General features: G+C 49.9%; 1 protein-coding gene and 1 long non-coding RNA gene across 8 annotated transcripts in view; one reads left to right on the plus strand and one right to left on the minus strand.

The window, feature by feature from the left end:
- The window catches only part of LOC137541406 (uncharacterized), a 1,168,812-nt gene that overhangs the window by 738,694 nt on the left and 415,957 nt on the right, over nt 1-14,161 (minus strand). For all 6 annotated transcript variants that reach the window (XR_011025153.1, XR_011025156.1, XR_011025152.1 and 3 more), the window contains exon 5: nt 1,698-1,769. This is a non-coding gene — a long non-coding RNA (uncharacterized lncRNA). The remainder of the gene's footprint in view (nt 1-1,697; nt 1,770-14,161) is intronic.
- The window catches only part of KCNH6 (potassium voltage-gated channel subfamily H member 6), a 541,700-nt gene that overhangs the window by 154,899 nt on the left and 372,640 nt on the right, over nt 1-14,161 (plus strand). The window lies entirely within an intron of this gene.

The raw sequence follows: 14,161 nt of genomic DNA on the forward strand, positions 1-14,161 counted from the left end.
GGTAACCACTAAGAGTCACAGTCCGGTTGGAGGGATTGTCTGACCTACTATCCCAGTGGCTGGATAGTGTACTGGTTAAGGGTTCTGTCTCCAACACAGGAGATCAGGGTTCAATCTCAGCTCTTCCTGTTCAGTAACCCGGCACCCCATCAGTCAGAGACCTTGGGCAATACTCCCTAACTCTGCCCCTGCCTATATAGTGTCCTAGTGGCTGCAGCTCTGGTGCTTTGAGCTCGCCAGGAGAAAAGCGCGATATAAATGTTCAATGTCTGTGTCTTACTCTTTCAGCAACTATGCAATCTGTAGTCTGGTGTCATAGAGCATATCATAGGAAATGCCTGCAAAAGTTATCAGGCAACAAGTGCAGCATGTAATTAAAATATGGTACATACATCTCTTTATGGGCTATTAGATTTCAGTTTTGCCATCCTGAAATCTGTCAAGTTAATTTTGTGTACTGGAGATACACGTTAAAGAGGAACTCCAGCCTAAGCAAATATACTGTCATTAAGTTACATTAGTTATGTTAATTAAAATAGATAGGTAATATGGGGCCATATGCAATTCACTTTTTCACCTGAGTTTTCACCAAGGTGATATTTTTATAACTTAAAATAAAATGACTTTTAAGCCCCCAGCAAGCTAACTAATACTCAAAATAAATTTTACAGTAATTTTTGACCAACTTTTTGGTACTTTCTCCATTGCAAAGTGCTAAAAAGTTATATTAAATTAAAGATGAAAAATTATCTCCTAGGAGAAAACTCAGGTGAAAAAGTCAATTGCACATGGCCCATAATCTCTTACCCACCCTGTTTTAAAAGAACAGGCAAATGTTTGTGATTTCATGATGGCAGCCATCTTTTTGGTTGAAAGGAGGTGACAGGAAGCATGAGACACAGTTCCAACTGTCCTGTGTGCTGAGCACCTCTCCCAGTTGCTCGGCAACGTGAATAACAACATAGAAAATCCCATCATGCTCTGCACAGCATCACGGAGAAAAAGCCCAGGCTTTTTTTATTTTATGGGTGGAGCTTAGCTAAAAATGCAGCAAAAAAAAACAAAGTTCTGATGCTGTGAAACTGTTAAAGAAACACCAAGCCTTTTCAGTTCTGCTGAGTAGATTTTTAGTCCGGAGGTTCACTTTAAGTTCTGTTTCCACTATCACTATGAACAAGTCAAGAAAACATGCATATCTTAGCATCCTATAATTTCATTGGGAATGGACCATGATTGTTAAAACCGTGTCTGTGCATATGTTTCTATTTGAAAGAGGTAAGAGACAAAAACACTCCCGCTATCGCACTGTAGATCAGATGCAATTAACACCTGCTCCATTTTGCTACAGTTATCATGATCCACCAGCAGATGCTAGTAACAAAGCTTTGCCAGAGAAACATACCGTTGTGTCACATATAAAAAAAGGTGAACAAGGCTGTGTCAGGGAAATCCTGGTACAAACAGCCTTCCTCTGAAAGGGAGTAATGACTAACCGCACAAGCAATAACAGCATAAACATACACAATGAAAGGTATACAGTACACTATCAGCCAGATAAAATCAGTGTATGCCGGTGGAGGGTGTTACTAGGTAACATAGAAGAATAAGAAACATATAATATAGCTAACTGCTATAATACACATTAAATATTGTAAACTGTACTTAGGTGTAGCAGAATATAAAATATGCCCTCTCACCTTTACCAGCTGCAAGCAAGTTGGGTGACAACTCCTGGGATGATGCACACTGATTAAGACGTGCTAATTCACCTGAAAAAAATATGAAATGGAACTTTAGACAAAAATACATTTACCGGTAAACCAACCTAATCACTAACCCAGCCTGATACTACTCGAGAAGGGTGATTTACTAACGTCATAGTCAGTGACAATCCACCCTAAAGAGGCACTGGTCATTATTCAATTCACTTTTTCTCCTACATTTTCTCCTAGGTGACACTTCACATCTTGTGAAAAGGCGGAGGGTTGCGCACAGGCTTGCTCAGATGTACCAAAATTCGGTTTGGGTACATTCAAATTCGGGTCCGCATGACATTCGGATTCGAATTCGCCTTCAACCACGAAATTCGGTTCACCCGAACCGGGTGTCGGTAACAAAATTTGGTAAAAAATTTGTGTTCGGGAATTCGGATGCGTTTTTGTTTTTTTTTAAAGGGAAATCACATTGAAATAGGTGTAATAAGAAAAAAAAAAAAAAAAGTGACGTATGGCATTGACAGCAGGCAATGTATTGTGTGGACCCTGGCGGTGGGACCACTGACAGCAGGAGGATAAATACAGCAGCAGTAGGAGGAGGAGTGACGTGTGGCACTGGCAGCAGGCAATGTATTGTGTGGACCCTGGTGGTGGGACCACTGACAGCAGGAGGATAAATACAGCAGCAGCAGGAGGAGGAGGAGTAGTGACATGTGGCACTGGCAGCAGGCAATGTATTGTGTGGACCCTGGCGGTGGGACCACTGACAGCAGGAGGATAAATACAGCAGCAGCAGGAGGAGGAGGAGTGACGTGTAGCACTGGCAGCAGGCAATGTATTGTGTGGACCCTGGTGGTGGGACCACTGACAGCAGGAGGATAAATACAGCAGCAGCAGAAGGAGGATTGACGTGTGGCACTGGCAGAAGGCAATGTATTGTGTGAAACCTGGCGGTGGGACCACTGACAGCAGGAGGATAAATACAGCAGCAGCAGGAGGAGGAGTGACGTGTGGCACTGGCAGCAGGCAATGTATTGTGTGGAACCTGGCGGTGGGACCACTGACAGCAGGAGGATAAATACAGCAGCAGCAGGAGGAGGAGTGACGTGTGGCACTGGCAGCAGGCAATGTATTGTGTGGATCCTGGCGGTGGGACCACTGACAGCAGGAGGATAAATACAGCAGCAGTAGGAGGAGGAGTGACATGTGGCACTGGCAGCAGGCAATGTATTGTGTGGACCCTGGCAGTGGGACCACAGACAGCAGAAGGATGAAAATCAGCGTGGCGTAATATGTTGCCACTTTATAAATACAATAAATACATAAATAAATTCATAAATAAATAAATGCAGCAGCAGGAGGAGGAGGAGTCATGTATAAATTAAATAAATTCATAAATTCATAAATAAATGCAGCAGCAGCAGGAGGAGGAGGAGTCACGTATAAATACAATAAATACATAAATTCATAAATAAACAAATAAATGCAGCAGGAGGAGCAGGAGGAGGAGTCACGTATAAATACAATAAATACATAAATAAATTCATAAATAAATAAATGCAGCAGCAGCAGCAGGAGGAGTCACGTATAAATACAATAAATACATAAATAAATTCATAAATAAATAAATACAGCAGCAGCAGGAGGAGGAGGAGGAGTAACGTATGGCAGCAGGCAATGCATTGTAATTCCCAGGCACCTCATGTCCTTCTCTCGCCGACAACAGGTGCCAGAAACGTGCCTTCTATCAAGGCCTGGTTAATCGTCAAAAATGTCAGTCTGTCAACGCCCTCTGTGGAAAGACGAGATCGCTTCTCGGTGACCACGCCACCGGCAGCACTGAAGCACCTCTCGGACAGCACACTGGAAGGGGGGCAAGACAATACTTCCAGGGTGTACTGCACCAGCTCCCTCCAGATGTGCAAGCGCTCCAACCAGTACTCCATGGGGTCCCAAAACTCCACGCTGCCGGTGTCAAGCCCACTGAAGAACCCCATGTAGTTGGCCACCATCCGGGTCATGCGCTGGCTGTGACTCTCAGAGAAGGTGGCTGCTGCACGCACCTCCTCTCACGGCTGCTGTACCATCATGTAGAACGCCTGCGTCAATGACAGCAGGTCTCCTGGGCGCCTGACGCTGCTGCTGGCCGCAGGCACCGGCTGCTGTGCTGGCTGCTGGACAGGGACAGAGGGGGTGGAAGGCGGAGGGAAGGCTTCCTCCAGTCGCCGAACAAGGATCTCCTGCAACTCCCTTGCTCGCTGCTCACAGTCTCTGGCAGGCAGAAACTGATCCCACCTTCCCCTCAGCCGTGGGTCCAGGATCATGCTGATGCAGGCGTCTTCCCTCGCTCGCATCCACTTGACCCTGGGGTTTGAGCGCAGGCAGCGCAGCATGTGCACTGCCATGGGGAACAGGGTGGCCCGTCCAACAGAGACATTAGGGTCAGCGTCCTCCTCCTCTGGCCCCTAAACCTCTTCCTCTTCTCTCCACCCTCGCACCTGCTGCTGCGCTCCAATGTTCCCCCCCAGCAGCAACGTCCAGCACCTCCAACTCCTCCTCATACTCCTCCGGGGACTCATATACCTGCACAGTAGTGGACTGCGCAGGCGGCTGCTGTTCCAGATGCTTCATGGCCTCCTCTCCCAAATCCACCAAATCGCCAAGTGCCCTGTCCAGCAGACAAACAAAGGGCACCCACTGGCAGAGGGATGCCGGTTGTTCGCTCACCAGGTTGGTTCCCTGCAGGAAGGGAGCCAACACCAAGCAGACCTGCTGCATCTGCCCCCACTGTGCGTTGGTGATTAGCTGGCGTTTGGTGGTGCTGCTGCCGGTGCCGGCGACAGTGGCATCATAGATGTACCGGTTGACAGCCCTCCTCTGCTCAACCAGCCGCTCCAACATTGCCAGGGTGGAGTTCCAGCAAGTTGGCACATCTATGATGAGGCGGTGTCGTGGCAGGCCCTCCAGCTGCTGGATATCTGCCAGTTTTGCTGCAGCAGCTGCTGAGCGGCGGAAAGCGCACACAATTTTCTGCGCCGCTTCTAACAGCTCCTCCATCCCCTGGTAGGTGCGCAAGAATCTTTTGCACCACCAGGTTCAGGACGTGGGCCAAGCAAGGGACGTGGATCAAGTCTCCCCTGCTGATAGCAGCCAGCAGGTTGGTGGCATTGTCGGACACCACCAATCCCACAGGGAGGCCTCTGGGGGTCAGCCACGTCCTCTCCTGCTCCCTGAGGTACCGGAGCACGTTGGCTGCCGTCAAGGAGTTTTTCCCCAGGCTTTTTATCTCCAGCAGCGCTTGGCAGTGGCGGGCCTTCACGCTGCTGTTCAGACGGGATCGCTTGGCGGCGGGAGCTGCTGCTTCTCCCCTGACCCCGTGCGGTGGCACCACATAGTGGGCGACTGGTGCCGCTGCTGCGCCCGAGGGTGGACATGCTGCTTCCTCGCTCGGGCTTTCCACCAGGCTGACCCAGTGGGCCGTAAAGGACAGATAGCGGTCTGTCCTAAAACGGCTGCTCCATGAATCCATGGTGACGTGGATCCGCGCACTCACGGCGTGATCAAGCGCGCGGCCCACGTTTGCCATGGCAAAGCGGTGCAGTGCTGGGATTGCCCTGCGGGAGAAATAGTGGTGGCTGGGGACTTGCCACTCCGGGATCCCAACCTGCAGCAGCGCTCTCATGTCACTCCCCTCCTGCACAAAGGAATATGGCAGGAGCTGGGAGCACATGGCCCAGGCAAGCAACCCGTTCAGCACCCGGATGCGCCTGTGGGCGGGAGGCAGCACCTTGGTCACACCGGGGAATGAGCAGGGTCTGGCGGCGTTTGCCTGCACGGGAGGATGAGGAGGCCACTGTGGAGGGAGTTGATGAGGCCACTGAGGACTGGCTGCCCGGGGGGGGGGGGGGGGGTGGAAGTGAGTTGCTGCTGTGCTCCTGCTGCTGCTGCTGGATGGGCAGGAGGGTCGGATGTTGCTGCTGCTGAAATCTGTGCAGTGGCTGTCTGGGTTTGACCACTGCCTGCGCCACTGTCCGTCAGCTTCTGATACTCAGTAAACTCATCCAAATGTCTGCTCTGTAAGTGGATCTGCAGGCACGAGGTACCCAACTTGAGCAGATCGCGACCTCTGCTGAGACTGACACTGCAACTGTTGCAAATTGCACGTGTCGCGTCCACTGGGCACTTGGTGAAGTACCGCCAGACTGAGGACTTCATCCTGCTCTTTGAGCTTGAGGACTGGGGTTTTTGGGTGCCCTTGGAGAATTGTGCCTTTTTTGTTTTAGTTGGAGGTTTGCTGCGGGTGGTGGTAGCGGCTGAAGCAGCAGGCTGTGGCTCCTGCCTTCCACGCCCTGTGCTGGCCACCTTGCTGCTGCCGTGCCTCTGCGCCAGAGACGCCTCCTCCTCCGATGACGAGCTGCCTTCAACCAACTGTGCTGGTGGTACTGGTGGCACATAGGAAGGATCCAGCAAGTCATCATCATCATACACAAACATATCCTGTGAGCCCGCCTCAACCAACTCCTCTACCCCAACATCCCCTGCATCACGCCCCTCCTCCTCAGCGCCAACAACAACAACAATCTTCTGCACCTCTAACTGCTCCTCCTCCTTGCATGGCCCCATCATCTCCAACTCATACTTCTCCAAAACATCCCTGTACATGGTCACAGTCTCAGGGTATAGGAGCATGCTCATTGAAGGCAGGCTGGTCGATGGGGTCACCGTCATCATGGCCTCAAGCGGTGGTGGAGGGCTGAAGGCCTGCTGCGGACTGGAGTGCTGGTGGTGGTGGCACTGGTCTCGCTGGTTCTGAATGCCTGGCTGGAAACGGTGGCTTCCTGCTCCACCATCATTTCCACCACAGCCTGCACCTGAATCTCCACAATGGGCCGTGGGCAACGACCCGTCTCAAAGATGGGCGCAACGCGCTGCTGTTGCGCCTCTGCTCCCTCCTCCACAACTTTGCGGTCAGTGGCTGGCGGCGGACCAGTCACAGACCTGCTGCTGCTGGCAGTGGCTGCTGCAATGCCGCTGCCTCTCCTGGTGGTGCCTCGCCCTCTACCTCTGCCAGTCATTGTACAATTATAGAAATACAGAAAAAAAATGTACAAGAGGGCGGTAAACTTTAATAATGTCTGTGTTGGTGGTGACTTGGTGGTGACTGGTGTTGAGTGACAACAAAAAATGAAAGTTTTATTTTTTTATTTTTATTTAAATAGTAGTATTAAATAGTAGTAGTAGTAGTACTACTACTAACAGCAGTAGTGTAGTATACTACAGTACTAACTAACTTGTGTGACGGACAGTGACAATTAAAGTCGGACACACACGGTCAGACACAATCAATCAATAGGGCCGGGCAGGTGACAGTCACAGGTCACTCACAATGGATGTTGGCCTGTGATGTAACTATTATTTACTATTACACAGTACAGAAGCTAATAAAATCACACACTAACAGTGGAAAAAATTAACGGACCTTGTAGTAGTAGTAGTAGTAGTAGTAGTAGTAGTAGTAGTAGTAGTAGTAGTAGTAGTAGTAGTAGTAGTAGTAGTAGTAGTAGTAGTAGTAGCAGCAGCAGCAGCAGTAGCAGTAGAAAGTAGTAGTAGTAGTAGTAGTAGTACGCATGCAGGTAACTAAGAAATCCCTAGCGTACTACAATAACTAAGTCGTGCGGCAGACAGTTAGTGACAATTAAAATCGTTTTTTACATCACTGTATATATATATTTATATATATATATATATATATATATATATATATATATATATATATATATATATATATATATATATATATAGCTCTGCCTTTGACATGGGAGACCAGGGTTCGAATCCTGGCTAGGGTCAGTACCTGTTCAGTAAGGAGTTCAAGGCAACAAGACTCCCTAACACTGCAGAGTGGCCTCCTGAGCGCGTCCCAGTGGCTACAGCTCTTGAACACTTTGAGCGCTTTGAGTCCGACAGGAGAAAAGCGCTATATAAATGTTCGGATTATTAGTATATATATATGCGAAGATCTGTACAGAAACATTCAATACAACATTAAAAACAGTGCCTGTTTTTAAAAATCATGAAAATTCTAATAATCATTATAAACCATTTTGCCCAAAATGCAGACTCGAAGATGCTGACCTTATGCACTGCATGTGGTTGTGTGTCAGTGTCAGTGGGATAAGGTGTTGCTCCATGACAATAAGATAAGCGGTAAACAAATGGTAAAGGACCCCTTTTTATGTTTATTTAACTATGTCCCTGATGAGGTAGAAGATGCAAATCTATGGCCGTCCGCTTTATTCTATTTGTTATTGATAGTAGCGCAAACGGTACTGTATCTGAGATGGGTAGAGAGGGCTCCTCCCACCTCCCACAAGAACTCCATCGCCTCTTTTTGCTTGACAAGATGAATACTTTGCAAGCAAAGGACAAGAGAGCAAAATCATTCTTTAACCTATTTTGGTTTCTGGACGTAGAAACTACGTCCAGAAACCATGTGCGCTACCGCGCGCCCCCGCGGCCGATCGCGCGCGTGCACGCACACTCCCGGCCGCGGATTCGGTAGTCAGGGAATCAATATATCGGGCTATGAAGCCCGATCATTGATTCCTCTCCCCCGCTGAAAAAGCGACAGCTTCTCTCGGAAGCTGCGCCTTTTCTGGCCGTTCCCTTCCTGATGCGCCACTCTAAGCGTGTGTTACGCTTAGAGTGACGTCATGTAAACAAACTCATGGCCGCCATCTTGTGGCCAAAAAGTAAAACTACACCTGAAAATGAAAATGTAACGCTCGGTGAAGCACAGAGAGGTCTGATTACCGGTGATCTGTAGTATCACGGGAAATACAGACGTATACCAGATTATATGTGATCTGCAGTATCACCGATAATCCAATATACTAACTAACCTCTGGTCACCTGAGTAGAGTGTGTGATTGGTGCAACAGTAATATAGAGGACAAGCCTCAGTGCAGCAAGGAGAACTGCACAGATTCCTTCCACAGGTCTGAGCTCTCCAAGACGGGAGGAGTCAGACTGACAGTGGGAAGGAAAGTCCGAAAGTGACACTCAGGCGCAAGTGTCACTAACAGGACGAGGAACCGCCTCCAATCGTGAGGTCGGTTCTCGAGGTCGGACCAGCCAGGTCGTAACCACACGGACAGATAAGGTACAGATTCAGTAGGCAGAGGCGGAGTCTAGGTACAGGCAGGGTTCGGCAACAGGTATCAGAAATATCGGGGTACAAAATCAAGAGGCAGAGGCGGAGTCGAGGTACAGGCAGGGTTCGGCAACAGGTATCAGAAATATCGGGGTACAAAATCAAGAGGCAGAGACGGAGTCAAGGTACAGGCTGGGTTCAGCAACGGAGTATCAGATATAAAGAGGTACAAGGTCAGAGTTCAGGAGGATAGTCGAGGCAGGCAAAGGTCATAACAGATAATCACAATCAAACTAGTACTTTAAGCTATCAACAGAATCTATCTTAGTGTAGGATTACAGCTCCAGCTGGTCCCGGCACACTAACGGATCTGACTAACGGATCTGGGTGCTCCCACGTATGTGAACGCAACGCCAGACGAGGAATGAATGAACAGCCAGCAGTATATATACTAAAAGGTGTCCCCCAGCACCTCCCTGATTGCTGGACCAATGGGGAGTGGAGCTAGAGTCAGCTGACCTGCCTGGTCAGCTGACTCCCTCTTGAGTGTACTAAGTCCTGTCTGAGTGCGCGCGCGCGTCACTCTGAACCCAGGAGGACTACGAGTCCCAGCCACGGCAGCCCCGCTCTGCGGTGTCTCCGCAGCGGGGACCTGCCGGCTACCCGCCGTATCCAACGCGGCGGTTTCGCCGCGTTCTGCAGACTGATGCACGGAGGCAGCCGCCTCATGATGCGAGGAGGCGGCTGCCTCTCCGTGCGAGTAATAGCTGAGTGCGGAAGGAGCCGCCCGTCGCTGGCTCATGGCGGCGGCTCCTCCGCGCTTTCTCACAGTACACCCCCCCCCCCCCGAGGAGTGGACTCCGGACAGCTCCTTCCAGGTTTCTCTGGATGTGCAGCATGAAACTCTCTCACCAACTCGTCCGCATGCATGCGGTTCCCAGGCACCCATTGCCTCTCCTCAATGCCGTACCCCTTCCAATGTACGAGATACTGCACCGAGTTCTGCACCGTACGTGAATCTATGATCTTTTCCACCTCATACTCGGGCTGGGCATCGACTAAGACAGGAGGAGGAGGAGTGGGACCCACCTGGACTGTGGGTTTGAGAAGCGACACGTGGAAAGACCTCACTCCACGCATGCTGGTGGGAAGATCAATGGCATATGTGACATTGTTGATCTTCCTAGTAACCGGGAATGGACCCACGAACCTGGGACCAAGTTTGTCAGAGGGTTGTTTCAGGGTCAGGTGACGGGTTGACACCCAAACCAAATCTCCTGGTTGGAATTTCCACTCTAACGAGCGTCTCTTGTCAGCCTGACTTTTCTGACTCTGGAATGCTTTTACAAGATTATTCTTGATGATCCACCACATGTCCTTAAATGATCTTAGCCACGTCTCCAAGGCTGGGAACGGAGTGGCCGCAACTGGCAGTGGGGAAAATTTAGGCAGTTTACCAGTCACAATCTGAAATGGGCAGAAACCTGAGGATGAACTCTTTAAGTTATTGTGGGCAAATTCTGCATAAGGTAAATATTTAACCCAATCACTCTGTGCCTCAGCAACGTAGCATCTCAAAAATTGTTCTAACGACTGATTGACCCTTTCCGTCTGGCCATTTGTCTGTGGGTGGTACCCTGAGGAAAATGACAATTTCATGCCCATTTGGTGACAAAATGCCCTCCAAAATTTCGAAATAAACTGAACTCCCCGATCAGATACTATGTCCTCTGGAATGCCATGCAGCCTGAAGACATGGATGATAAATAAATCGGCCAGTTCCTGGGCCGAGGGGAGTCCTTTCAGAGGCACGAAGTGGGCCATCTTACTAAAACGGTCGACCACCACCCAAATAACTGACATGCCTTCAGATCTGGGAAGCTCTCCCACGAAATCCATGGACAAATGGGTCCATGGTTCGCTCGGGGTGGGTAAAGGCTGCAAAGTACCTACAGATGCCAGCCGGGAGGGCTTGCTTTTTGCGCACACCGCACATTCCCTGACAAACTCTTTACAGTCAGCGGCTAGCGAGGGCCACCATGCACATCTGGCCACGAGATCCTGCGTCCTAGATGCTCCTGGATGTCCCGCGTTCTTATGGGAGTGAACCATCTCCAAGATCTGGAGACGGAATGGTAACGGAACAAATAATACCCCGTCTGGTTTCCCCTCTGGGATATCCTGCTGAAAAGGACTCAAAGTCTCTTTCCAGTCCTCCCAAGTCTCGGTGGCGGCTAACACCACACTTCGTGGGACAATGGTTTCCGGAACAGGGGGCTGTGCTGTCTCTGGCTCAAAACACCTAGAAAGTGCGTCTGCCTTGGTATTCTTACTCCCTGGCGTATACGTGATCAAAAATGTAAATCTCGAGAAGAATAGTGACCATCGAGCCTGCCTTGGGCTTAACCTTTTAGCCCCCTCGATGTATTCTAGGTTTTTGTGGTCGGTATAAACTGTGATAGTGTGCTCAGCTCCCTCTAGCCAATGACGCCACTCTTCGAAGGCCAACTTGATGGCTAGGAGTTCCCTGTTGCCTATGTCATAGTTTCTCTCTGCCGGAGAGAACCTTCGGGAAAAATAGGCACACGGGTGTAGTCTACCCTGGAGACCAGAACGCTGGGACAGCACAGCCCCCACCCCGATCTCTGAGGCGTCTACCTCAACAATAAACGGAACAGAGGTGTCAACGTGTCTGAGTATGGGTGCTGAACAGAACAACCCCTTTAACTTAGAAAAAGCCTGTACTGCCTCGGGAGGCCAATGAGTGGTGTCTGCCCCTTTTTTAGTAAGGCTAGTGAGAGGGGCGACTACTGTGGAGTACCCCTTTATAAACCTTCTATAATAGTTCGCAAACCCCAAGAACCGTTGCAATGATTTTAACCCCACCGGCTGCGGCCACTCCAGGACTGCGGAGACCTTGGCAGGGTCCATAGACAACCCTGAGGTGGAGATTATATACCCCAGAAAGGCAACCGACGTGACCTCAAAAATACATTTTTCGAGTTTGGCGTATAAGAGATTCTGCCTCAGTTTGTCTAACACCATCCTGACATGGGTTCTGTGTTCCGAGAGGTTGTTAGAAAAAATGAGAATGTCGTCTAGATAGACTAAAACGAACTTTCCCAATACCTCCCGAAAAACATCATTGATGAGTTCCTGGAAGACGGCCGGGGCATTACACAACCCGAAGGGCATCACCCTATACTCGTAGTGCCCATCAGGGGTATTGAAAGCCGTCTTCCATTCATCGCCCTTCCTTATACGCACCAGGTTGTAAGCCCCCCGTAAATCCAGTTTTGAAAATATGCTAGCCTCAGTGACCTGTGTGAACAAATCGTCTATAAGTGGTAACGGGTAGCGATTCTTCACAGTGATTTTATTGAGGCCTCGATAATCGATGCAAGGCCGTAACCCCCCATCTTTCTTTTTAACAAAAAAGAAGCCTGCCCCCGCGGGCGACCGGGACGGCCTAATGAAGCCCTTTGCCAAGTTCTCGCGAATGTATTCCTTCATGGCAAGTTTCTCGGGGCCAGACAAGTTATATAAACGGCCTCGAGGAGGCACACAACCGGAACGAAGGTCAATGGGACAGTCGAATGGACGATGCGGGGGCAATTTATCCGCGGCCTTGGGACAAAACACATCGGCATAATCTGCGTATTGTTCTGGTACACCTTCCACCTGTACCTTAGTTAAACCTAACGTCAGTCTCCCCAAACACTGCTGGAAACAGTGAGGTGACCATGCTGTCAACTGTCCTGTGGCCCAGTCTATTTGTGGGGAATGAACCTGCAACCAAGGCATGCCTAGGATAATAGTGGAGGTGGACATGTGTAAAACATAAAACTGTAACTGCTCCCCGTGCAAAACCTCTATGGTGAGTCTCACAACCGGAGTCTGTGACAGGGGACAATTCCGCTGCAAAGGGGAATCGTCGACTGCCGTGACCTGAATGGGGGGTCTCACGGGAGTGAGTGGTAGACCCAACTCCTGAGCAAACTCAAAGTTCATAAAGTTAGCCGCTGAGCCGGAATCAATGAAGGCTTCAGTGGCAACAGATTTATCATCCCATGTGACCGTACAAGGGAGAAGTAATTTTTTCTCTTTAAGGGGTGAGGTTTGTGTGCCTAGGGTGTCACCCCCCACTACTCCTAGGCAGACCCGTTTCCCGCCCTGTTGGGGCAGTTTCGCACCCTATGCCCTGCCTCTGCACAGTATAGGCACAGTTGTTCCATCATCCTCCGCCTTCGCTCCACCTGGGTCAGTTTTGATCGACCAATTTGCATCGGCTCTGGTGGAGGCAAGGCCGGAAAGGATGAGACAGGCGGAGGTGCTGTTACAGAGGATGCAGCAACCGGTGCCGCGTACGAAGTCACCCTGACACGGTGACTTCCCCTAGCCTGCCTCTGATGGCGTAGCCTGCGATCTACACGAATGGCCGATGATATGGCCTCATCAACTGTCTTGGGCTCTGGTACCGTCAACATTAAATCAGAGACCTCCTCCGTCAACCCAGACAGAAAATAATCCATTAGGGCGAAGTTATCAAATCTAGAGGTGACTGACCACCTACGGAACTCCGCCGCATAATCCTCGACCGAACCTCTGCCTTGCCGCAAAAGTTTGAGCTTCCGCTCTGAGGTCGCAGCAAGGTCAGGGTCGTCGTAGATTATGGCCATGGCCTTAAAGAACTCTTCTACCGAGGTCAGAGCGGTATCGGTAGGAGGCAGGTTATATGCCCAGGACTGGGAGTCCCCAGTCAACAAGGTTTTAATAAAGATGACCCGTTGGGTCTCAGTCCCCGAGGATCGGGGTCTTAATTCAAAATACGACAACACTCTACTCCTGAAATTCCGGAAGTCAGACTTGTGGCCGGAAAACTTATCAGGCGCAGGCATGCGTATGTCATCACTAGGAGGGGAACGTACTGAATCAACTGACGTCTGAAGGGTTTTCACAGAGCCTGATAAGGCATCGATTAAGGCTTTGTGCTGGCCCAGTGCTTGATGAATGTTATCCACCGAAGTGGCAAGCACAGTCAGAGGATCAGCGCGTGATTCCATCTGTTTTGTGGTCTGGCGTTCTGTAACGCTCGGTGAAGCACAGAGAGGTCTGATTACCGGTGATCTGCAGTATCACGGGAAATACAGACGTATACCAGATTATATGTGATCTGCAGTATCACCGATAATCCAATATACTAACTAACCTCTGGTCACCTGAGTAGAGTGTGTGATTGGTGCAACAGTAATGTAGAGGACAAGCCTCAGTGCAGCAAGGAGAACTGCACAGA

Source organism: Hyperolius riggenbachi, chromosome 12, assembly GCF_040937935.1.
Source record: "Hyperolius riggenbachi isolate aHypRig1 chromosome 12, aHypRig1.pri, whole genome shotgun sequence".
NCBI lineage: Eukaryota > Metazoa > Chordata > Amphibia > Anura > Hyperoliidae > Hyperolius > Hyperolius riggenbachi.